The sequence below is a fragment of the Sus scrofa genome, chromosome 12, assembly GCF_000003025.6.
Source record: "Sus scrofa isolate TJ Tabasco breed Duroc chromosome 12, Sscrofa11.1, whole genome shotgun sequence".
Classification (NCBI taxonomy): Eukaryota; Metazoa; Chordata; class Mammalia; order Artiodactyla; family Suidae; genus Sus; species Sus scrofa.
In genome coordinates this window covers 35571525-35597331 of record NC_010454.4, presented here as the reverse complement: position 1 = coordinate 35597331, position 25807 = coordinate 35571525, and the positions used below count along the sequence as shown (strand labels likewise).

Genomic DNA, 25807 nt, shown 5'->3' with positions numbered 1-25807 from the left:
TACAAGATAAAATGACCCCTTTCTCTGTTCTTACACTGTGCCAAGATGCCCAGGGAATTAGAAAGAAACCAGTGGAGATCCCAGCATTGCTGCAGTTCCAGAGCTGGAGGTTCAGTATCAACTCAGGGCTCTCAGGAGCTACCCTACCAACATCCAGCCAAGTGGCATGATCACCCTTCCTAGGGAGCTCTGGAAAAGGCTTAAAGATATGCTGCCTACAGCCCCAGGGAGACAATCCCTAAGGGCCTCCTTCTCCTGAGCCAACCAAGATAAAAGGCTAAAACAGTCTCTAGGCATTCACTACATCAACAGTCACAAGTAGATTTCTCATCCATTTCCAGATGCCAGCAGTCCTCCAGCACTTGAAACCACCCCCTGCAGAGTCAACAAACCCCACACCACTCTGTGTATGAACGAAGCATGCGATACAGCCAGCAAGGTCCCTCATGGTAGCTAGTCCTTCTGGGAGGAGAAGTTCTTTTTGTTAACACCTTGCCCAAAGGAGTTGTTTGGCATTTTGTTTCATGGCCGCACCCATGGCATATGGAAGTTCCCAGGCTAGGGTCGAATGGGAGCTGCAGCTGCCAGCCTCCGCCACTGCCACAGTACCACCAGATCTGAGCGCATCTGCAACCTATGCCACAACTTGCTGCAACACTGGATCCTGAACCTGCTAAGCGAGGCCAGGGATTGAACCTACATCCTCAGAGAGATAACTGTCAAGTGCTTAACCCACTGAGTCACAATGGGAACTCCCACTTTTTTTTTTTTTTTTTTTTTTTTTTTTAGCAAATGAATGAAACTAGTGGCATAATCAACCTCTTGCACCTAAAATTCACAGTGATGGTGAGTCTTACCAGAATTTCTCTTCAACCCCCAAACTTTCCATTACTCATGCCACAGTACAAACATTTCTCCTACCATAGCCTCAGCTCTTTTATGGTAACGGGAAACAAGGACACTGAGAAAAAGGGGTGACTCCCAGGGTATGTCCACGTGAAGGTCTGAGGGCAAAAACCCCAAGGTCTAAGACCCGCTCCACTTCTCTGTGACTCACATACCTGAGGCTTCTGGACCTACCTATTCCCTGGGCCTCACTAACGGGGATGCTGTTCCCACTTGCCTACCTCCCAGGAGAGCCAGAGCGTTAATTAATGCCTGTCTCATGCTTTGAAGATAAAATTATTTAGAGAGGCAGGGGAGGAAGATAAACAAAATCAGACCTTCCTGGCTGGATTATGCCTGAGATCCGTCTGGATGTTTAGAGAAAGCCTGCAAATCACAGTCCTCTAAAGCTCCCTGGAACCGAATCTTCTGCAGGGAAGCCGTCCTTCTCCCCAGCATCCTCCCCCCCATGGCGTCACTGAAGGCCACCATACCCTGGGGACCCTGTGTATCTTCCTGAGTGGCCAACACCACTGGCCAGCATGAGGCTGAAGGACAGCAATGGTCTCTATCCCTTACCCTGCATGTCCCTTGAGCAGCTGAGCCAAGCAAGCCCCATGTCCGGGATGACCAATTACACATGACCAACTGTTGAAGGGATTCAGATCTACAGGGACCCAGGCATAAGGTCTTCCCCGCTCGGTCTCCCACTGCTTATTTTAAAAATGTGTAATTACACGGAACAATACAGAAACATTACAGAAGGATAGGGAGGTGAGAATTAACCTCCCCAGAAAAGGGTACCCTCCTACACTGCTGGTGGGAAGGTAAACTGGTACAACCACTATGGAAAACAGTATGGAAGTTCCTCAGAAAACTAAATATAGAACCACCATATAAACCAGTCATGCCAGCCCTGGTCATACATCCGGACGAAACTACAATCAAAAAGATACACACACCCCTATGTTCACAGCAGCACTGTTCACAGCAGCCAAGACATGGAAACAACCTAATGTCCATCAGCAGATGAATGGATTAAGAAGATGTGGTACGTATAATGCACAACGGAATACTACTCAGCTGTAAAAAGGAAAAAAAAAGAATGAAATAATACCATGTGCAGCAACATGAATGCAACTAGAGATTCTCGTACTAAGGTAAGTCAGTAAGAGAAACAGAAAGACAAATACCACAAGTTATCACCTATATGTGGTATCTAAAATGTGATAAAAAATGATCCTGTCTACAGAGCAGAAACAGACTCGAAGACTTGTGGATGCCAAGGGGGAGGGAGTGGGATGGACCGGGAGTTTGGGGTTAGTAGATGCAAACTATTACATTTAGAATGGACAAGCAATGAAGGCCTACCAGACAGCACAGGGAGCTTTATCCGATCTCCTGTGTTAGAACGTGATGGAAGCTAATATGAGAAGAAGAAGATGACTGAGTCGCTTTACTGTACAGCAAAAATTGACAGAACACTGTAAATCAACGATACTTTAATTTTTTTTTAAAGTGGAAAAAAAAAAAAAAGAAAAGAATTAACCTCCCAGCTTTGCCTTGGTATCCTCACCCGAGGCACACTCACTCATAAGGAGAGGGGTCAGAGCCAAAGCCCGTGGTAGACCAATGCTGTTGGGAGTTGCAGTGTTCCAGGTGGTAGCAAAGAGCAAAGTACTTCGCCTGGGGCTTCCTGGAAAACCCTTCCACTCCCCAGTACTCCTGTTCCGCTCTCAGGCAAAACAGCATCTCCAGGAGAGGAAGGGGTGATAGGTCAGAGGGTCAGAAACAGGAAAAGACCGAGGCAGGGGATGTGAGCGGGAGGCCTGCCGCAGGCCAGCCGCCTCTGAGGTCCACAGCCTCGGCTGCCCAGTTCGGAGCAGGAGGAGCTCCGGCCCCATCCGCCTTATACAAACACTGAGGGAAGCAAAGGAAACAACGAGCCCTGGCTGCCAGTCTGCGTTTACAGAGAGCCACAGAGTCTGTTTTCTTACCCATGCAGACAGCTTCTAAATTATGCATTTCCCCAGAGCAGAATTATTTCTTCTCTCACTTCTCTTCAGGAGGAAACCCCAAAAAAAGTTCACAGGGCAGGGGTTTCTGGTTATGTTCAGTTTCAAATCTCAATCTCAAAATGTATTCGAAGCCACCTTCTGAGGAATCAGCATTCAGAGTCAGCATGAAACATGAGTGTGTCACATAAAAACACAAACACATGCATCAGACACCACAGCTCTGAACTTAAAAGAGAAAAATGGGGAATTCCCATTATGGCTCAGCAGTAATGAACCTGATTATATCCATGAGGACATAGGTTCAATCCCTGGCCTGGCTCAGTGGGGTAAGGATCCGGCACTGCTGTGAGCAGCAGTGTAGGTTGCAAACTCTGCTCAGATCCTGCGCTTCTGTGGTTGTGGCGTAGGCCAGCAACTGTAGCTCCGATTCAATCCTCAGCCTGGGAACTTCCATATGCCTCGAGTGGGCCCCTAAAAAGATCAAAAATTTAAAAAAAAAAAAAAAAAAAGGGTAAAAAATGAGAAAAATGGACCATGTAAGTAATATCCCAGGCAACATCTCAGGCTGCCGGGTGCTTGAAAAGCCTGCTAGATGGCAGGCCTTGGACTCTGCTCTACAGTCACTCTGCTCCTCTTCCTCTTTCGTAAGAATTCATAGGCATCCACAAAAGTGGCTCCTTCCCCGAGAAGAACAGAAAGAAAAAGGTGGCAGGCTGAAATAGGAATCTTGTTCAACTGGTACAGGGCAAACAAAGAATGAGGGGGGAGGGAGTTCCCTTAGCGGCTCAGCAGTTAATGAACCCAACTAGTATCCATGAGGATGCAGGTTCGATCCCTGACCTCACTCAGTGGGTTAAGGATCCAGCGTTGCTGTGGGTGGCAGATGCGGCTCAGATCCAGCATTGCTGTGGCTGTGGTGTAGGCCAGCGGCTACAGCTCTGATTAGACCCCTAGCTGGAGAACCTCCATATACCAAGAGTGGGGCCCTAAAATAGCAAAAAAAAAAAAAAAGAATGAGTGGGAAAGTGGCAAGCAAGGTGAAGCAGGATCGAGAGGGAGGAGGTCCTTGTGCCTGTGAGAAGGCTGAGTGAGAAGAAAAGAGCTAGGGACTGAAAAATAATAACCTATTATGGTCTTCTTCCCTTTTAAAGGAAATATTAAAAGCTGCTTCTCTTTAAAAGAAGTCGGTTTTTAGGAGAAAGATTAAATAGATTTTTTTTAAGAACAAAATTAGGAGAAGGATAAAATAGACTTTTTTGAAGAAAGAAATTAAGAGTATGGGGCTGCTGCAGAACTCAGCACATTTTAATTTTTGGACTCTGATACCTGTTAATGGGGCCACAGGCTCCATGGGGCTTCTGGAGTCCAACTCGTTGAACATATTGCAAGTCTAAATTGATTTCCAGTGATAATCAAATGAGCTTGATATTTAAAAGCCTTAGGGCACATGTACAAATTAAACACCATTTTAAGTGAAGTAATAATCCATCACAGCGGAAATTAAGGCAAGATTTGCTACCACCCCCAGCTGGTTCCCGCGGATCAGCATGGAAAGAAAAGATGTGAACTATTATGATTAAAAACAAAGACCTAAGATTCACCGCTTTGACAACCAGCCTCACAGGGAGCACACAGCAAACCAGCCCCTCAGTCTGGCCTTTCCCACCAGGAGCCACAACTGCAGGTGAACTCAAAACAGAACCTTCTGAGTGTCCCCAGGAGAGAGGGGTAGGAGGAACGGATGCTTTAGATCATGACGGAACTCAGTAAGTGATGTGGAAACAAGGCTGAGCCACACAGAGAGCCAGAGAAACTGCAAAGGCGGAACTCACCAGGGGAAGTGACACCTCCAGCCATAGGACCGGACCTTCCCTGGATGTGCCTCAGTGGTGTTGGTTTTGCGGGATGTTTTGGAAGAGGGTAGGCAAAGACTGTCTGGAAAAGAAGTGAGCTCTGGAATCAGAAACCAGTTCTACTCTTTTCTAGCTGAGTGACTTTGGCAAGCTATTCAACCACTCTGATCCGCCGCTTCCCCAATTCTAATAATACTAACATACACAGGGTTATGAGGACTCAATGAGAGGATGTAAGTAGTGCATACATGGTGCTGGCACATAAAACACACCAAAGTTGTAGCTCTTTTTTTTTTTCTTTTTTTGCTTTTTAGGGCTGTACCCAAGGCATGTGGAGGTTCCCAGGCTAGGGGTCGAAACAGAGCTACAGCTGTCAGCCTATGCCACAGCCACAGCAACTCGGGATTCAAGCTGCATCTGAGACCTACACCACAGTTCATGGCAACGCCAGATCCTTAACCCACTGACCAGGGCCAGGAATCGAACTCGTGTCCTCATGGATACTAGTCAGATTCATTTCTACTGGGCCAAAATGGGAACTCCTAGCTATTGCTATTTTTAATGGCCAATGAATTTAAAAAAAAAAATGTTGCTGCTTAAAAAGAAGATAAAGGAGGCCCAAGAGTTCCAAGAGACAGCCATAGTTTGCCTGCACCTCCATTACTACTCCCTAGCTTGCCATCAAGCACTAGAAAGGGTACTACTGGGATGACATTTCTCCAAACCCAGAATTCTCTTCTCAAGGTGAGAGGAGGTGGTGATGACACTGGAGAATTCATAGGAGTTTTCTCCTAATTGCTACTGAGGTACTTCTAAGAGGCAGCCTCCCCAGAGGCCATTTTCCCAAAGGCCCTAAAGCACTGCCAGGAACACAGCATTTTGGAGGCACACAGCCCTGACAGAACCCTGAGCCTCCTTTACCTGTTAAGTCCATCCTCTGCACTTGAGCCTGTGCTACTGGGGCGGTTGCCTTTTTTTTGGGGGGAGCCACACCCACAGCATTATGGAGGTTCCCAGGCTAGGGGTCAAAGTAGAGCTGAAGCTGCAAGCCCACACCACAGCCACAGCAACACCAGATCCGAGCCAAGTCTGCAACCTACACCACAGCTCATGGCAATACCGGATCTCCAACCCACTGATCGGGGCCAGGGACCGAATCCTCATCCTCAAGGATACTAGTCGGATTCGCTTCTGCTGCGCCACAATGGAAACTCCAGTGTTATGAGTTTTAAAAGCAGATATAGAGTTCTCCTAGGTGCACAGGATCCAGCGTCGTCACTGCAGCAGCTTGGGTCACTGCTGTGGCACAGGTTCAATCCTTGGTATGAAAACTTCCATGTGCCACAGGCACAGCAGAAAGGAATGGGGTCGGGGAGGGAGGGGAGGAAGGAGGGAGGAAGAGAGGAAGAAATAACAGACCTGACCATTATGGGGCATGGGTAAGCCGGTAGGTTCTGGGTATTTATCTGAAGAAAACAAAAATAGTAATTCAAAAAGCTCTATGTACCCCTATGTTCACTGCAGCACTATTTACAATAGCCAACATATGGAAGCGACCCAAGTGATATCAACAGATGAATAAAGATGGATACATTAGATACAATAGAATATTACTCAGCCACAGAAAAAAATGATATTTTGTCATCTGTGGCCATATAGTTAAACCTGAAGGGTATTACGCAAGGTAAAAAAGTCAGACAGAGAAAAACAAATGCCATGATTTTACTTATGTGTCTAAAAAAATAAAGCAAATGAATAAACATAATGAAACAGAAACAGAATCAGAGTTACAGAGAAAAAAAAAGGTGGTTGCCAGAGAGGAGATGAAACAGGTGAAGTACAAACTTCCAGCTATAAAATGAGTCATGAGGATGAAATGTACACAGAGGGAATATGGTCAACAATATTGTAATAACTTTGTATGGTGATGACAGTAACAGGTGATCATTTTATAATGCATAAAAACACCAAATTGCCATGCTGTACACCTGAAATTAATATATTTTATGTTAATTATAACTCAATTTATAAAAGGGAAAAAAAAGCTGCAGGAGTTCCCATTGTGGCTCAGTGCTAACAAACTCAACTAGTATCCATGAGGATGTGGGTTCGATCCCTGGCCCTGCTCAGTGGGTTCAGGATGTGGCATCACCTTGAGGCTGCAGAAGCTTCTCAGGCCTGGCATTGCTGTGGCTGTGGTGTAGGCTGGCAGCTGCAGCTCTGATTCAACCCCTAGCATAGGAACTTCCATATGCCACAGGTATGGCCCTAAAAAAAAAAAAAAAAAAAAAAAAAAATGGGTTCAGGAACCAGACTTGAGGGTTTCAAATCTGAGTTCTGTGTGACCTTGAACAAATTACTTAACCTCTCTGGCCCCTGTTCGCCTCATCAAAATCTAGGAACACATATCAAAATCTCATGGGGCTCTTGTGGGAATTAACTAAGCTAATACATACAAAGTACTCAGCATATGCACCTGGTGTGTAGTAAGCACACAATAAATTCCAAGTGTATACTACTGCCAACGACCATCTACCACTGACACCATCTACCACTGACTAGCTTCAGACTCACCTCTACCACACCACTCTATACTCCGTTTTTGGAACTGACATTTAAGGGTCTCCTAAGTGCCCAGACTCAGCAACCAAACTCTCTGTAGTTCCCCCTAATACCCCACACCTGCATTTCACCCTTCCACGGTTCGCACGGTTTTATGGATGCTATTTATTCCCTCAGCCTGACACATTCTTCCCACCTCTCCTCACACCCTTACTTGTCCATTAAGACTCAACTCAGGAGTTCCCATCGTGGCTCAGTGGTTAACGAACACGACTAGTAACCATGAGGTCGCAGGTTCCATCCCTGGCCTTGCTCAGTGGGTTAAGGATCTGGTATTGCCGTGAGCTGTGGTATGCGTCGCAGACGCAGCTCGGATCCTGTGCTGCTGTGCCTGTGGTGTAGGCCGGCAACTACAGCTCCAATTCAAACCCCTAGCCTGGGAACCTCCAAATGCCATGGGTGTGGCCCTGAAAAAAGACAAAAAAAAAAGACACCCCCTCCCCAAAAAAAGACTCAACTCCAGACTTCCCTGGTGGCCTAGCGTTGTCACTGCTGTGGCTTGGGGCAGTGCTGTGGCGTGGGTTCAAGCCCTGGCCTAGGAACTTCCACATGCCATGGGCAAGGACTAGAGGAAAAAAAGAACTCAGCTCAAACACCCCTTCAACACCAGACTTACTGGCCCCTCCTCTGTGCTCACTTCCTCCTTAACATTTACCCAATTAAAACTGAAATTATTGGTGTTCCTATCATGGTGCAGCAGAAACAAACCCGACTGAGAACCATGAGGCCGCAGGTTCGATCCCTGGCCTCGCTCAGTGGGGTTAAGGATCCAGCATTGCTGTGAGCTGTGCTGTTGGTCGCAGACGCAGCTTGGATCCCATGTTGCTGTGGCTGTGACATAGGCCAGCAGCTGTGGCTCCGACTGGACCCCTAGACTGGGAACCTCCATATGCCGTGGGTGTGACCCTCTAAAAAGAAAAAAAGAAAAAAAACCAACAACTGAAATTATCCTTTCCTGCCTCTGTATCCTCTACCAGAAGTAAGCACCGAGTGTGGGGACCAGATTTTCGTCATTTCTGTACCCCCTGAGCTTGGCAGCACAGAGCACATAGGTGTGGCCACTGCTGAACTGAACTCCCCCGGCTTCCCCTTGGGTTGAGGACCTGACCAGCCCCCCACACCGGAGTGGGTAGCAGACATGACGGAGACCCTCCCCTCCCCCTGCCAGTAATGAGGCAGGGCGCAGGGACTCCAACCCCATGGAACTCTATTCTCCCCGAATGCACAGCCCCACTCAGATCCCGTCCTGAAATGCCCAGAACTACAGTTCTTCCAGGCTACAGGAGTCCTAGGTGTTGATCAAAAGCCTGGTTTTGGCATCCATGCCCATTTCACATTTACACGGTTGACATGAACAATGCTGCAGCATCGTACAGCTCAGTAGCGTATAATACATACCTGTTGGAGTAACACCTTAACCATTTTCCAGCCTTGTCATCTCTTACTTCTAGAAACTCTTAAAAGCCTGAACTGGACTTTATGCTGGCTTTAAGGACAGGAAGGTAGGGACATGACTGGGGAGTCTGTTCCAGGAAGAAAAAGAGAAGCCCTGATTGGAGGCAATGCCTAGGTGGCAGTGGAGAGGGGACAGGTGAGCCATTCTGGGACTGGAGACAGAAAAAAAGAGATAGAATGGTTGTGCAAAGCCTCTATCCCAAGAGGACAGTCATCCTTCCCCACTTCCTAATCTCACCAGAATCCTGGACCCAGACCAGGGTTTCCCTGGGCTGCCACATAAGAGCATAAGAGAAGTGGGTGGCGGTGTCGTCCACTGGTGATGGGGACAGGATTAGAGACAGATGGACTTGGAGTCTGTCTTGGTTCGTCTCACTCACTACATCACCACTGGGCAAGTTGCCTGAAAGGGAATAACAGGGCCTACCTCATGAAGGAGACCAAAGCATCCAGGGACACAATGCAAGCGAAGCATTCCGCACAGCACCCGGCCCATGGTTAGTGCTTCATAAACTTGATTAGCTGTGATCATCCTTACCAGCAAGAGAGAAAAAGCACAGGAACCATTCCTATTCCCAAGACCTAAACTGAGCCGTGCTCCCTGTCTGCCAGGTTGACTCATGGTGGTTAGAGGGTTAGGCCTAAATTAATCCACTTAAAGGTATCCTGTGGTTGACGTAGGTTTTTATGGCTTAGTTGGGGATCTGACATTATTGCAAATGTCATTCCAAACAAAACTCCAGCACTCAGTGCAGTGGAAGTTACCTCTGTGGTCTGCATGGACTCGACTAATCCCAGGATGGGGCCACTGCTGCAAACGTCACTGAAACTTCCCTATTAAAACTGCCACAAGCTAATGTGCGAGACACACAGGAGGAAAAGCAATGCCATTGCTTCAAAGTTAACCACTGTATAGCTCTGGACCGAGGTGGTATTTCGAATCCATCCAGTGGATAATAAAAACCAGTTTGGATATTCAAGAAACCACTCTCCTTCATAAACAAAACCAACCCTTCATCACTTCCCAGGATACAGGGCCTAGTCTTGATTTCAGGAGGACTGCCTATCAGATGATAATCCTACATGATGTCTAGGATTCCTTCTCCTCTTAAAGTCCTGATTTCATGTTGTACTGATGTCTCTGCCAGTTGAACCCTGCCCCAGAGCTGAGGACCCATTTGCCAAGCTTCATTCTGTTAAGACCTTGATTTCAGCTAGGTCACAGAATATGCCAGTTTCTCCGAGTCCACTCAGAGATGGCTGCTGGATGGTGCTTTGCAACTTCTGTTAGCAAAGCAATATATTTACCACATGGCCCTTAGTTCAGCATTCTGCCTGGGAGGCCCCCCATGTGAGGCTTACATCTGTTAGAACATCTGCAAAGAGAAGAGGCACTTCCCCTTGAATATTCTGCAACTTGCATGTAATTTACTAGACATTACATAGACGTAGCTGTTGCTTGCCCCCTATGAAGAGACTAGATATTACCTTGGGTTGTTTCTATAATTTCAACCAAAAATACTCTGAAGACTCATTACCAAGGACACTTGGCTCAAGTTCATCAACGGTTTCCTTCTTTTTCTTATAGATTTATATGAGATCCAAAAAGGATTTAAGGTGGCTGGCAAAAACATAAACAATACAACATTAATTAAAACAGATTAGGAAATTAGAGTAGGAGGAATGAAAGAACAAAAGAGCTAGGACACAGAAACGCATGCCATTAAAGTGATAAATATTTATTGAATTTCAAGTGCCAAGTTCCCCAGTAACCAAGAAGGGAAAGAAAAAATAGAAGCAGCTATAAGGTTTATATTTCCTCGCAATAAAAGCATCCTTTATTATTATTATTATTATTAATGGCCAAACCCAGGGCGTATGGAAGTTCCTACACCAGGGATCAAATCCAAGCCGCAGTTGAAACTTATGCCACAGCAAAGCCGGATCCTTAACCCACTTTGCCACAGCAGGAACTTCCTGAAATAAAAGCATCTTGGTTGTTCAGGATACAGATTTTCTTTTTTTCTTTCTTGTTTTAAGCTTTATTGACGTGTAGTTAATTTACAAGGGTGTTGATAATTTCTGCTGTATAACAAAGTGATCCGTCATACATACACACATAACCATTCTCTCTCAGATTCTTTTCCTGCATAGATGATCAGAGAATACTGGGCAGAGTTCTCCGGGATATACGACAGGTCCCCATTTGCCAAACATTCCATATACCTCAGTGTGCACATGCCAATCCCAAACCCCCAGTCCATCCCTTCCACCCAGGATGCAGATTTTCTGGGAGACATTTCTCTTCTGGGTGGCTGCAGGAGACAATTCTGTAAAAAGGATTCTACGTGAGGTCAAATCAGGGCAGCCCAAGAACATGGCTTTCTGATAGTCTGGCTGGATCCAGCGATATCGACTCCCCAGAGGAATGGAAGAGCTACAGAGCCTTCTGGCAATGCTCCATGAATATCATTTATCACAACCAGGCTTTTGAGTAACAGAAATATGGGCAGCCTCCAACATGCCAAGTCCAAACACTCATACTTTTGAATGCTAACACTCTTTGGCTCTGGTGCTGCATTCAGCTCTCTTGTGGGCTGCTTTTTCCCTGAAACTCTCCCTTATGGGCCCCATCTTGCCTCTCTGGGTTCTTCTGTCTCTCTGGCTGAGTCTCAATCTCCCTGGCTGCTCTTCTTCCATCCTTCTCCTCCTCCTCCTCCTCCTCCTCCTCCTCGGAGGTGCTTCCACCATGTGGCTGACTGTCTGCACCTCTGCAAATTCTCATTCACATCCATGTTTTTCTGAACCTCTGTCTCCTGTTCCTGAATCTTGGATTCCTTTCTAAAGGGAGTTCCCACTGTGGCTCAGCAGGTTAAGAAGCCAACTAGGGAGTTCCCGTTGTGGCGCAGTGGTTAACGAATCCGACTAGGAACCATGAGGTTGCGGGTTCGGTCCCTGCCCTTGCTCAGTGGGTTAACGATCCGGCCTTGCCGTGAGCTGTGGTGTAGGTTGCAGACGCGGCTCGGATCCCGAGTTGCTGTGGCTCTGGCGTAGGCCAGTGGCTACAGCTCTGATTAGACCCCTAGCCTGGGAACCTCCATATGCCGCGGGAGCAGCCCAAGAAATGGCAAAAAGACAAAAAAAAAAAAAAAAAAAAAAAAAAAAAAAAGAAGCCAACTAGTATCCCTGAGGACGTGGGTTGGATCCTTGGCCTCACTCACTGGGATAAGGATCTGGCATTGCCGTAAGCTGTGGTGCAGGCTGGCAGCTGCAGCTCCGATTCGATCCATAGCCTGGGGACTTCCATATGCTGCAGGTGAGGCCCTAAAAAAATAAAGGGTGCCTCTGTCTGGCTCTTAGGAAGGCCCTTCAAACTCCCAAAGCCAGCACCATCTTTCCCATTCCTCCTGGTTCCTGTCCCCTTCACCCCAATTCTGTTCCTTCCTCCTGGAAGCCCAGCTGCTCAAGTGGAAAACATCCTTTATTCGCTCTCCCTTCTAAGCCGCACTCCATCTGTCCCCTCGACAGTCGGCTGCGCCTCTACAATCCACCCTCTCCCACTGCTGTCCTCACAGTCACTGCCTGCAGCATTGAGCCCTACCCGCTCTCACCCTGAGCTACTGTGATCGCTTCCTAAACTGGGCTCCCTGACTCAGCTCTTACCTCTCCAGCCCATTCCAGAATTCTATTTATACCGCACAATCTGATCACATCTCTCTCGCTCATGTTTCAAAACTTCCAGTGGTTTCCTAGCAGGCTCCAGGACAAGGCCCAACCCGTTAGGTGGCACCAAGAACCTGGGCTCAATTCTCCTTATCTTCTCATGACCCTCCTGCCCCACTCCAAACCTGTCACCCCTGCAGACCCGGCTTGTTCACGCCCCTTTTCTCAAGTAGCTTCAGCCGCCTGCAAAGCCTTAACCTATCTTCTCTGCCCAGTATATGCCTGCTCATCCCTTAATACCCAGCTCAAATAAGACCCTAATAAGCACAACTGGGCCTCCCTTCCTCCAGCACATAAAACAACCTACTCTTCTCTGGAATGCTACTGGAACCCATCACCGCCGTGTGTCTGGGAACTCCCTGCAGTCCAATCTTTACTCTCCTGCCTTGGTCTCCCCAGGACTCGGTCCAGCACACTGGAGATTCTTGATAATTTTTTTTTTTTTTTTTTTTTTTTTTTTTTAGGGCCACACCTGAGGCATATGAAAGTTCCCAGGCTAGGGGTCAAATCGGAGCTACATACAGCTGCCGGCCTGCACCACAGCCACAGCATCCCAGATCTGAGCCATGTCTGCAACCTACACCACAGTTCAGAGCAACACTGGACCCTTAGCTCACTGAGCGAAGCCAGGGATCGAATCTGCATCCTCATGGATCCCAGTTGGATTCATTTCCACTGTGCCACAATGGGAACTCCTTGATGTTAAGTACTAAGTAAATGACACCACTAGCACACTGCTGCTCTGTAAAGCAGCTATTTTTTAATCTCCTTACTTTGCCACTATCCAGTATTTTTAAACATTGGGGGAGTTCCCATTGTGGAGCAGCAGAAATGAATCTGACTAGGATCCATGAAGATGCTGGTTCGATCCCTGGCCTCACTCAGTGGGTCAGGGATCTGGCGTTGCTGTGAGCTGTGGTGTAGATCACAGATGCATCTCAGATCTGGCTTTGCTGTGGCTGTGGTATAGGCCGGCAGCTGCAGCTCCAATTCAACCCCTAGCCTTGGAATTTGTATATGCCTCAGGTTCGACCCTAAAAAGTGAAAATAAATAAATTAATTAAATAAAAATGAAACGTTGGGAGCCCCCGCTGTGGAGCAATAGGATCAGCAGCATCTTAGGAGCACTGGGATGCAGGTTCTATTCCTGGCCCAGCACAGTGGGTTGGATCCGGCCTTGCAGCTCGGATCTGATCTCTGGCCCAGGAGCACTTTTCACAGGTAGGTATAGTTTTACTTTTATTGAGGTGATTACTTGATTGTCATTTGTGTCTCACACTCAAATATCTAATACTATTCACTGAATAAACAAATGTCTTTGGGAATATGGGCACAGTGTGACCTTGATTTCTGTTTAATTGCTGCTCCCCCAGGGCACAGTTGGGGCCCCAATTAGTTACAAACCATCCATCCCAAATCTGCCAATACAATTCTATTGTTCAGCTGTCAGCATGCCTTTGGCCTTCTCACTTTAATCTCCCAATTCAAATAAATCCAAAACTCTAGACTCTGACATCTGTGGCTGGGCTCCCTGCCTTTCACCAATTGGAATTTGGAAACTGAATTTAAAACTCAATGGAGGAAAAAAAAAAAGGGCAGAGGCACTTTCAAAAGGAAGCCTGTATGTCCAAAGTCCCAGCCATGGTCAGCCCAAAGACGAATATATTTTGTTCTAAGAGTTCAACTGTCATCTAGTGCTGCCATTTACTGAAGGAGAGGAAAAGGAATAGAGTCACGGAGAGAGACTTGATTCTAGAGCAATCTTCTGGATTTCTCCTGTTATGGGAATGGCAGCTATTTTTTCCTAGGATTGAGCGCCTCTTTTCTTTTCAGGCCTGGCATACCAAGGCGAGCCACGCGCATTGCCAGTACAGCTTTTTCATATAATTTAAGAAAGCTTGGGAGTTCCCATCATGGCTCAGGAGTAACGAATCCGACCAGGATCCATGAGGATGCGGGTTTGATCCCTGGCCTTGCTCAGTGCGTTAAGGATCCAGCATTGCCATGAGCTGTGGTGTAGATCACAGACATGGCTTGGATCTGGCATTGCTGTGGCTGTGGTGTAGACCAGCAGCGACAGATCTGATTTGACCTCTAGCCTGGGAACCTCCATATGCCACAGGCGCAGCCCTAAAAAAGCTAAAAAAAAAAAAAAAAAAAAAAAGGAAAAAAGAAAGCTCCACAAACTTAGTGGTTTATGGGTCACTGTTTCCACTGGACTGTGAGCCATTCCTGACCACATCCAGAGACCGAGTAAAGGCTAGCCCAAGAGCTATCTGAAAGAGGAGGAAAAGGCTCGAGAGCAGTTAAGTAATTTCCCCAAGGTCAGTCATTCTGCTAGAAAGTACCAGAACCAGGGAACCCTGAGAACCCATCCTCCAATGCATCCTTCAACCCAGACAAAGCTGAGAGGTCTGAAGACGCACATCCTCGGTGCATGGGCCCTTCTAGAACGAGCTGCACATCTCCTGGAGCAAGAGTCTAATTCAATTAATTATAATGCCAAACAAAGATGTCAACGTCTCTGAAAACATCTCCAGGCTCCCAGGGTTGGCTCAACACGTCAACTTGCAGAAATCTGAGAAAAACAAATGAGGGAAGGGAATAACCTGAACCAGACGGCGGGACAGCAGATTAGGCACAAGAAAAAGCTAGTTTGCAGTTCTTGTCATCTCTTCCTGCTAATAGGATATTTAGCTTTAAGGCTGCAGTCATGTGTGGGGATACTTTTTCCCTCAAATCCTAAAGAAAACAAATTAAGAATCATGTAAGCAAAACGAACCAAAAGCCCTGTCTAATTTACATTTACATAAGACATATGTTTATACCATTAGCACAGCAAATACTGGAAGAGAATTCATTTCTCCTTTTTTTTGGGTGGGGGAGGAGGCTATGCCCACAGCATGTGGAAGTCCCTGGGATCACAACAGTGACAATACCAGATCCCTATCCCACTGCGCCACCTGGGAATTCCTCATTTACACTTTACGGTCCATTTGGTGGTGGGTCAATTTAGACAGGGAACCCCCCCCCCCAAACAGACAAAGACCAAAGTGGTAAGAGAAGAGATAAAAGGGAAAAAATATAATGGATGACACACAAGCAAAAGAAAAAGAGGCAAAGTAGAAAGTCAGGGAAAGGAGGCCAAAGGTTAAGGAAGTTTAGCAGTTGGTTTCAGCCAAGGGGAACTACCTCAGTGATTTTTCCAGACTTCAGGTGTGTGTGGGGTGGACTGCTTTAGAAAAACCTGGGAAACTAGGGGTAGGGGAAGATATTATTTGCTTGCTCTTATTAGATTTCCCCATCCTGAAAATTCTGATGGTACAGGCTTTTTGGCTGGGCCAAGAATTCTTTTTTTTTTTTTTTTTCCTCCAGGGGCAGCACCTGTGGCATATGGAAGTTTCCGGGCCAGGGACTGAATCCCTGCCACAACTTCGACCTTACACTACACCTCAGCTGGGGCAACATGGATCCTCGAACCCACGGAGCCAGGCCAGGGAGTGAACCAGAGCCTCTGCAGTGACCTGCGCTGCTGCAGTCGGATCCTTGACCCGCTGTACCACAGCAGGAACTCCTGGGCCAGGAATTCTTAAAGCAATCAGGTTTGAGAAGCCCTAGGGAAGGTCTCACTCTTGAGGATGCCTCTGATCATCCTCTGTGTCAGCCACGGTTCACAGGTCTTCACCCTCCCGAGGTCTACTGTGAGATTAAGCCACAGTCCACATCTACAGAGTTATTCTCCACTGCAGCAATGGCAGCCCAGGCAATGCCTCCTGCCCACATCCCACAAGCCTCCTGAGCCTTCCGCATACATTACCGCTCATGTTCATACCTCTGGACCTTTGCACACACTCTTTTCTCCTGGCATGTTTCTGCAGGTTTAAAGCTTCCTCATTCTTCCCAGCCCCATCTCCAAAATGCCTTTCCTCTTTTGGTATCTCCGCAATGACTTTTAAACTCTTTCTACCTTGGACTCTGCTTGACACATATGCCGTAATCCCTCCTATTTGAGGATATGCTCTTAGGGGCAAGGGCTCTATTACACTTATCTTTATCTCTCAAAGGTTTTATTAGCTGATCACCCAGGAAAATTAAACAAAACCAAGGTTGAGCTTCAGCCTGCAGCCAGAGGTTCCGCTTCTCTATCTCAAAATCGGAATCAAAATTTTCCTGACTCAGGTGGGCTAAGTTCCAAGCCTATGCTCTCTTGCCCCAGGTACTCCCAACCAGAACACCACGGGAAAACGAATCATTAGGCTGGTCAATATTTCCAATAACTCATATTTTACATCAGATAGAATAAAGCCACTTTCTTCAGCCCAGCCAAACTCAACCACTGTTTACACCCAGAAGACCCGGTCTGAGCCTTAGGGGCACCCAACTGCCCTTTGGCCATCAAGCCTTCCTTTTGTGGCAAGAAACACACAAGGGAACTCAAGACATGAGAGGCTGATTTCATTCTGAGCTGGTAGTCTCATTTCAGATAAAACCAACTAAGCCTGGACATACTACATTCTCAGGACCATGGGGCACAGCTGACAACCCTGCAACTCAGGAGACAGGAGAGTACAGTGCTGCTGACCCAGCCGGGAAACAGGAATTTGGGTGGCAGCGCCACAACTCATTGCCCCATCACAAAGGTAGGCTTTGCTGAATATTGAGACATTATGGGTTATTCAGGGTTTTAGTCAGTAGTCGGTAGTCTTCCAGAATGGACAGGAGTACAAGAGCTCTGGGGGAGTTCCTGCTGTGGCTGAGAGGGTTAAGAATCCAACTAGTGTCCATGAGGATTCAGGTTCGATACCTAGCCTTGCTCAGTGGGTTAAGGATCCAGCACTGCCCCAAGCAGCAGGGGAGGTCCCAGATGTGGCTCAGATCTGGTGTGGCTGTGGTGGTGGTCTAGGCTGGCAGCTGCAGCTCTAATTCAGCTGTAATTCAACCCAATTTAAACATGCCATGGGTGTAGGAAGAAAAAAAAAAAAAAAAAGAGCCCTGGGCCCTAGAAATAAAAGGTATGGCTTGCAGTCTATGCTTGTCCTAATGAGTTCTGTGTCTTAAGCAAGTCCTTTTTGCTTGTCTGAGCCTCAATGTTTGTATATCTAAAATATATCACTTAAAATGGATTTTAATCCCCAATCCAGCATACATCCAATTAACAGAGTTATAAATCATTAACTTGAAAGTAGAGAAAATAAAAAATATAAGGTTAACACTGAAAAAAAATTAGGATGCAGGGCCCCATAGTTACTAAAGTCAAGCCACAAATGTGGTTCTGTGCTTCCTGGCAGCCAAAGCGAAAAGAGAAATATGATCAGTTCTATCCACTCACCCACAAAGAAAAATCATGCCAGTTCCTTGGGAGAGGCAAAGCTTTTCCTGGCACTGAGTTCTGAAAGAAATTTCTCCAATTAACAGAGAAAGTGAAGTTGCAGCTTAAGTCTTCAACAATATACACACTCATAAGAAATGTAGTAGCACGTTATATAAAGCTATTTTGGACAGCGTCCCTCCTTAAAAGCAAAGGGCAGGACACCCAAGTTCAGCTCAGTCAAAATAATTCTGGAGGGGCTAAGCTAACACTGCCAAAGTATGAAGCTTTCAGTTGGCCCAGTTTAATACAAGGATAAAACTAAGACCAGGTAGACAACATGTCCTTCCAAACATTTCTATAAATATTACATCTTCCACATGGATGTTTATTAAGAGTTGGGCAGCAGTTTGCAATTAGATTACTTCTAAATTCCACTCCAATTCTGAGAAATCTAAGTAACATTTTTGGGCTTCATGTTTTTACCCTCCTTTAGATTTGGTAGTTTCCCTCTTACTGCCCACTCCCAAATCAATGGATGGGAATTCCTGCTAGTGAGAGAGAGAGGGAATCAACTATTAATATTAGTGTTGCTATTAATAGCTAATACCAAAGTGCATATGTGCCAGGCTCTGTGTCTGGGTTCCCATGCAATCTCTCATCTAATCCTCCCATCAATCCTGTGTAACATTAACTATTATTAGTCCCACTTTACAAATAAGGAACAGAGATTTAAAGAATTTTAGCAAATGGTCCAAGATCACAGAGCCAATTATTCAGATCCTTTTGGTTCCAAAGCCAAGGCTCTCAGCTCTTCGTATAGTGCCTCCTAGTATTAAGAAAATGCAATTACTGCTAGAAATGCTTGTTTGTCTGGAGAACAGCAAGACCCAGAATAAAGGTTAGTAGGGGAGGCAACAGTTACTAACAACAATGAAATGACAATGGAGCTTTTAGAGAGTTTGGCACCTTTAAAAAGAATGAAAGGACGAAAAATAGTGTGAAAAGCAGAAATCCAGAAGAAACGAATTCCAAGGGAAGAGAAATTCCCAGGAAAGGGAAAACTCCTTTTCCTTTTGAAAATAAATTATTATTTCCTACTGTTAAAGACTCTACCCCATGGCTCTCTCGGACAGTCATTCATTCATTCATTCCACCAACAATTAGGTATCTATCCTGTGTGACTCCCTGCCAGGCGCTGTCAGCAGTGAGCAAGACAGAGCTTCCAATCCAACCATCAAGGAGACAACCATTTCCAGCATTAAAGTGCTTTGAAAAACACAAAATTAAAGGGATAAAGGGAGGATGAGGGGCAGGGAGGCAGGGCTGTGTTAGACAACAGGTCAGGGAGGGGCTCTCTGAGGCCCAAGTGACAGAAGACAAGTAGAAAGGCGCGATGACAAAAACAAACCTTACATGTTTTAGAAACCTCAGGAAGGCTAGTACAATTGAAGCCGGACAGAAGCAGAGCAGACCAGGTGAGGACTGGTAGGAAGTGAGGTGGGAGAAACCAGGAGAGGGGGCCAGGTCCTGCAAGGACTTCAGGGAAAGGGGCTGGATTATTTCTGAAGGGCACCGGGAAGCCAGGAAAGTTGTAAACATGGGAATGGCATAATCCTATTTACTTTTAAACCTGCCAGGGCTACAATCACAGCTCCCAGGGTAGGTGCAGGTCCTTTAAGATGCAAGTATCTATACACAGAAGTACCACAGACTTTTGTTAGGGATAATACCACTAAGCTTTCAACTCTTAAAAGAATACCTTTAGCCTGTGGGCCCTGGCTTTCCATCGCTGGAAAGGACACTTCTTTTGCCAGAGTTTTATACCCCTTCGAGCTAAGGGAATGGAGTTCTTGTCGTGGCTCAGGGGTAACGAACCCGAAGTACACATGAGGACACGGGTTCAATCCCTGGCCTCACTCAGCCGGTTAAGAAACTGACCTGGCTTCGAGCTGTGGTGCAGGTCACAGATGCAGCTCTGATCCCTCGTTGCTGTGGCTGGCAGCTATAGCTCCGATTCGACCCCTAGCCTGGGAACTTCCATATGCCTTGGGTGCAGTCCTTTAAAAAAAAGAAAAAAAGGCGAGCTAAGGGAATGCAATTGTCAGAGCAACTGGTGGTTTGGTGGACAGACCTTAGGGAAATGCCAAGATAATTTACAAAAATTTACAAAGAAAACTGACCCCAGAGCTCCATTTGAATCCTGCCTGACCTCTCTTCCCCCTGCTTTTCCTATCCTAGGATATCCCATCATTCACCATCCTTCTGTTGCCTTCTTTTTTTTGCATAAGCTCACAACTAAATGTTCTAAATGTGAGCTGCTTGACCAAACTGAACATTATTAATTTCAACTATCCTACAGTTAGTGTTCCCATATAAGGCATACCCCTGGCTAGAAGCACCACAGTTGAATTTGAATTTGGATAATGTTGAATTCTTTTTGAAGCTAAATTGCAGCTTTGATAAATTCAAGGAAACCTCTTTCACCAACATGTTGGGGCACAGTTAACTAAGAGGGAAACAACATGTGGATGCATCAGGTGTGTGTACGTTTATGCTTGAAAGCAGCGACCGAGGGAACAGCATCAGAAACTAGATGACTAACAAAGTCCACCTGCACACAGGAGCGGAGCTGTTACAAAACAAAGAACCAGAGCGACGGTAAGTAAGGAGACTTGCACCTCTTCTTATTAAACAACTGTTGACAGACAAGCCCCTGGGCAACCCCCCCCCCACCCCGATCCCCAACAAAAATAAAATCGCCAGTCTGCCCTTCCCCCTGTGGAATGCCCAGATGTTAAATAAACAAAATCAACCTTTTCTGCTGGCCAGTTGGTAATATCCCTGGCACAATGACTGTGTCATCCACTCAAAACCATTAAAATCATTAAAACTGAAAATTCACATAATCTGTAGCTAACACAGCAAGCACTACTCAGGACCCCAACTCCTAGAAACATCCAATGGCATAGGACAGCAAGCGGCAGCCCTCAAATGGGCTGGAGCAGGGTTGTGTGGGGAAGGAGTGGGGGGCCTGCCTTTTTGGGCCAATGCTTCATGGAAGCTGAAAGCAAACACTATACCCTTACTTTTCAAAGCCTGGGCTAGTGGGCCAGATGAGTCATCCTGGATTTACACAGTGTGGGTCACAGATCTGATGAAGGTTTTGCATACTTCACATCTAAGTTAATGCCTTTCATTGTTCATTGCCCCCAATTCCCCCTAGATCAGGGTTTCTTATCAATCACCTGCCTCACAACTGTATGGCCCACTTATTAGAAATGTGCCCTGGAGTTCCTGCTGTGGTGCAGTGTTAAGAACCTGCAGCAGCTCCGGTTGCTGGATAGTTGTGAGTTCAATTCCCCACCACCACCCCTATCAATCCCTGGCCCAGGAACTTCCATATGCCACAGGTGCGGCCTTAAAATTTAAAAAAAAAAAAGAAAGAAAGAAAAGAAAAAGTGCCCCACTGAGAATAAACAACTCCAGAGTGCACTCATAAACTGCATTTTAAAAATACTACCCAGATCATTTCTTTTTCTTTTTCTTTTTTTTTTGGTCTTTTTAGGGCTGTACCCATGGCATATAGAGGTTCCCAGGTTGAGGGTTGAACTGAAGCTGTAGCCACTGGCCTACGCCACAGCCACAGCAATGCTAGATCCAAGCTGTGTCTGCGACCTACACCACAGTTCACAGCAATGCCAGATCCTTAACCCAGTGAGCAAGGCCAGGGATCGAACCCGCAACCTCATGGTTCCTAGTCAGATTCGTTAACCACTGAGCCACAACGGGAACTCCTAGAGCCATGTTTCTTAAACTTTGGGCAGTGACCTGTTTGGTCAAAAAAACCAAATTCATGAGTCATGACCAGCAGCTGATTTTTTTTTTAACTAAGTAGGAAAAAATTATAAATAGAACACACTGCAGGTAGTAAGGGCAGTTATTTCCCGACACTTATGCAGTTGCGGACCTCTGTGCAGTGATGTCAAATGTATTCCTCACTGTGAACCCCACTCAGAGTTTGAAAACCACTCTCCTAGAGGGAAAAAGGAAAGCAATATTTTTGTGCATGGTGTTTATTTTCCATTTTCTACCCCTAACTCCAAGCTTCTGGATTTTAGTTCAAGCACAAAAATAGCAAGATGGAGAGGCTGTTATCAAATCCTAAACTGATAAGGCAAAGCCAAACTGAGGAGGGGGATGAGCCCAAGGCCACCACCCTGCTCCAGCCTGAGACCCTTATCATGGAGCCGATGATAAGGAAAGGTACTAAAGGGAAGTTTGCACGACCTTTCTCAGGCTGCATCAGTTCCTTGGTGAAGAATTTTGAGCCACTCATTAGCGTAGATTAGGGTCAGAAAGAACTTAGGTTCAGCCCAACTTTGCAGTCCACGGCCGTGACTAGGTCAAAGGAAAGTCAGGGATGGAAGGGTGAATCCAGGCTCACTTGCTCACAAGGCCCTGAATCAGGAAAGCACGGGAGAGCATCAAGCAGGTGAAGTCCCACCCTAGAGCCAGAGACAAAAGTTGCCTTGGGCAAATCACTTAAATTCTCAATTCAATCCCCTAGGTTCCTCCAAGGCTTATGCTACGTGAGCAAGTGGAGCACAGAGAATAAAACAGTTTCCCTTTTCGTTCCATGCAGGGAATTGCACATCTTGCTGGACCCGAAGAGAGGAACATGGGAGGAAGAGCAGGAGAAAAAAAAAAAAAAAAAAAAAGATGAGTAGCTAGCTGTTGTGTCAGATTTTTGGACTTACTGAAAAGAGCCTCAAGCCCCTTGGACAAACTGACAAGGAGGCGAAAAAGCAGAAATCCCAGCAAAGCCCAGGAGCAGTTTCCTGTACCATTCACGGCCTCAGAGCTGTGGGAGGGTCAGCTACATGCAGAACAGAGGACACTCACTCTCTTGGCTTTGTAAGCTCTTGTAAGCTGAGAGTGAAGTCAAAAGTGGCAGTCTCCTGGGCTGGGTCCAAAAGAACAGGTGGTTCCCCCCCACCCGTCAAAGAGAGAAAAACCACCACTTGGATAAAGGCACCCAGAGAGGTCAGTGGCCAAGGAGGATGAACTTGAAGCAGTGAGAGGTTGGGGCTGCCCCTCAGCACCAGTTCCTGGGAGGTACTCGCTGGAGAGGCCCCTACATTCCGGCGGGCAGGAGAGCACTCGCGCCCACCCCCTTGGCAAGGGCACTGGGGAGGCGCCGGGAAGCGGCCAGGCAGGAACTCGGCTGCGGTTACCTCGGCCCGGAGCTGGCCAAGCGCTCCTGGGAGTTTCGAGGGCGGCCAGTCCCCCGAAGGCGGGGGCACTGAGGGCGGCGCCCCCAGATCCAGTGTCTCCTGCGGAGACTTAGCGTCCTCGGAGACAGAAAACGCCCGTAGTCCCTACCCTGCCCCCCACGGAGTTTGAACTACGGGAACTACGCTAAGGAAGCAGCAGCAACTGAGTCTCCAGGTTCCCTCCACCCTACCCTCGCCGCCTAGCCGCGCGCCCCAGACTAGCCTGGCTCGCCACACAGGTCCTCAGCCCCGACCGGGGAACCCGGGCCACCTGGGCTCCCGCCGCGGGCCGCCGCCTGAGCTCCGCAGTGTTTGTAAACAAACCGGTCACGTGGCCCCGGCGGCCTGCTCCCCGCCCCCTGAGCCCGCGGCCCCCCGGGGAGACCCCCCCCCCAGCCAGACCCCGCCTCGGCTGCGAGGGGCAGAGGGCGCCGCGCGCTCTGGAGAAGCCGGGCCGCAGGAGCCACGGGACCTGAGCCCAGTGCCCGGGGCCGGGCGCCCGAACTGACAGCGCGTCCCACGCCCACGCACGCCCGGCCCGCGCAGCGCTCGCATCTGCTTACCCGGCAGCAGGCAGCCCCGTCCGGCCAGCGCTGAGCTCGGCTCCGCGGGGGTGCGCAGCAGCGAAGGACCGCCCGGCCGGATCCCGGGCTCTGGGCGCGCTCTTAAAGCCACAGTCTCCGCCACTGCCGCCGCCGCCACTCCGCATCCCTCCGGGTTGGGGCCGGGGGCTGCCCGGTGACGGACGCACCCCCGCGCCTATCCCCTCGGCTCAGCACATAGCAACACGTCGCGGGTTGGCTCGGCCCGGCCGCAGCCCATCCGCCCTGAGCCAATCAGCGAAGGACGGAACTCCGCCCCCTGCTTCCCCTACCTCCCACCCCCCACACCCCCACCCCTCGGGCCCGGCCGGGCTTGGGTGCGGGGAGTGCGGCGGGTGCCCAGTCTGGCCCGCTGAGGCTCAGCCAGTGGAGCCTGTCCAAGCAGGGCAGCTGGCCGGCGCAACAGGGAGAAAGGGTGATGTGGTTGGGTAGGCTCTCTCGGCGCCCAGGAGGAGACCGTTTATTTGAGTTTGGAGTTTGTCCCCAGGTCAAGGCTGGGATTTTCAGAACCCGGGGAAGGGAGAGGAGAGGCTTTACAGTGCTTCTCCTACTTGGGGCGGCCAAGAGAGTAACTCCCGGCTCACGCCTTAGCCATCCCTAACTCAGAGTCTAAGTTACCTGAAAAGGCTCTCGGGACCCGCAGGAGTTGAGTTTAATAAAGATGGTGACAGCCCGACAGGACCCTAGCCAGGCCCTACTCAAAAGCGAGGCATTTCCCCCTTTTCTCTCTGCTCTGCTTAAATGTAGCTAATTAAAAGTGGGAAAGACACATTCGGGGGACTTATAAGGCAACTAGCCCCCAATTGCTGGCGATTTCCCGATGCTTTTGGAGAGAAATGATTCGCCCAGGAGAATAGGATGGTCAGTGACCACAGGGGAGGCACCCACGTTCTGGGTCAGTGGAGTGGTGCTTTTCAAGGAAGAGAAGGTTAAAAAACAGCCCAGGGCAGTCAGGAAATCTAGGGAGGCACCAGGTGGGTGGGGTGGGACAGTCTCCCAGCAAGAAAACAGGTCAATTTCGGAAAGAATGCTGTCAGGGATCAGGGGCAGAGAGCAGCCCAGCCTTTTCAGCTGCCCACTGTGGTTCTGCAGTCCCTCAGAAAGCAGTAGGAAGCCCCATGTTTTATTGAGTTGCTGTCAGAATGTGAGATGTTTCCGGAGGTGCTGCTGACTTCAATCTCCTTCTACACACTGGTTTGCTCATAAAGGGAGAATGGCACTGGGGTAGGTCCCCAGATGCCTCAAACCAGGTACCCAGGTACCGGAACTCCACCCAGCTGTCTTTAAAATAGATGTGATTCAGTTAATATACTTTGTGTTCAGATTGTATTCAGTTAATACATATTGCATGGTTTGATATGAATCCAGTCCTAATGTTAGTAAAAAACAAACAAACAAAAAAAACCCCATCAAATCTGCAGTTCTCTGTAAGCAGGAACAGGTCACTGTTCACAAGCAACAAACTTGGAAAATCTAAAACAGAAAAAAAAATGCTTTTCAGATAAGAAAAATTCATGACCAAGAAAGGTTTAATAATTAATCTTTAGAGGTGGTAGATTCTTTAGGTGATCCAGAGCTTGATTTCTGCCCTGATCTGCCATGTGGGCATATTTCTTTATCTCTCTAGGCCTTAGTTTCCACTGTTTAAAACAAAGATTGAAATAGGATCATCTCTAAAGTCCCTTCCCCCTCTAAAATCTAAGCAGGGCCAGGAAGTCAAACTTGTTACAACATTTCAGGCTATATTCTCCTAGTGAATATTGGTGTTGCCAGATCACCTCTTCCCATCAGTGGATGTTGCTTTAGTTTAGCATCCTAGGATGTGGGTATGTTATGTAACAAGATTGGTGGCTACTGTTTCTGTTTAAATAAAAGATAATGTTAGCAAAGGAGGACAAGCCTGGGGCCCAGGTTCAGAGGGAGATCTGAGGACCCCTGCAGGCCTGCTGTGTGTATGCAGGGAACTGGAAGAGTCAAACAGGCTGCAAAAGACCAGGAGACAATAGAACCAGCCAGGCAGCCAACAAAAAAGATATAATAAGCCTCATCATGCCTCCTCCCAGTC

At 47.6% G+C, this 25807-nt stretch overlaps 1 protein-coding gene across 3 annotated transcripts in view; it reads right to left on the bottom strand.

The window, feature by feature from the left end:
* Positions 1-24184, bottom strand: part of YPEL2 (yippee like 2) — a 71057-nt gene extending 46873 nt beyond the window's left edge. Inside the window, exon 1 of one of the 3 annotated variants that reach the window (XM_003131686.6) lies at positions 23704-24184. The gene's annotated coding sequence lies outside the window, so the exon portion shown is untranslated. Of the gene's footprint in view, positions 1-34; positions 547-4735; positions 4761-23703 lie in introns of those variants that run through there. The other 2 variants (XM_021067292.1, XM_021067291.1) reach the window with 2 other exon arrangements.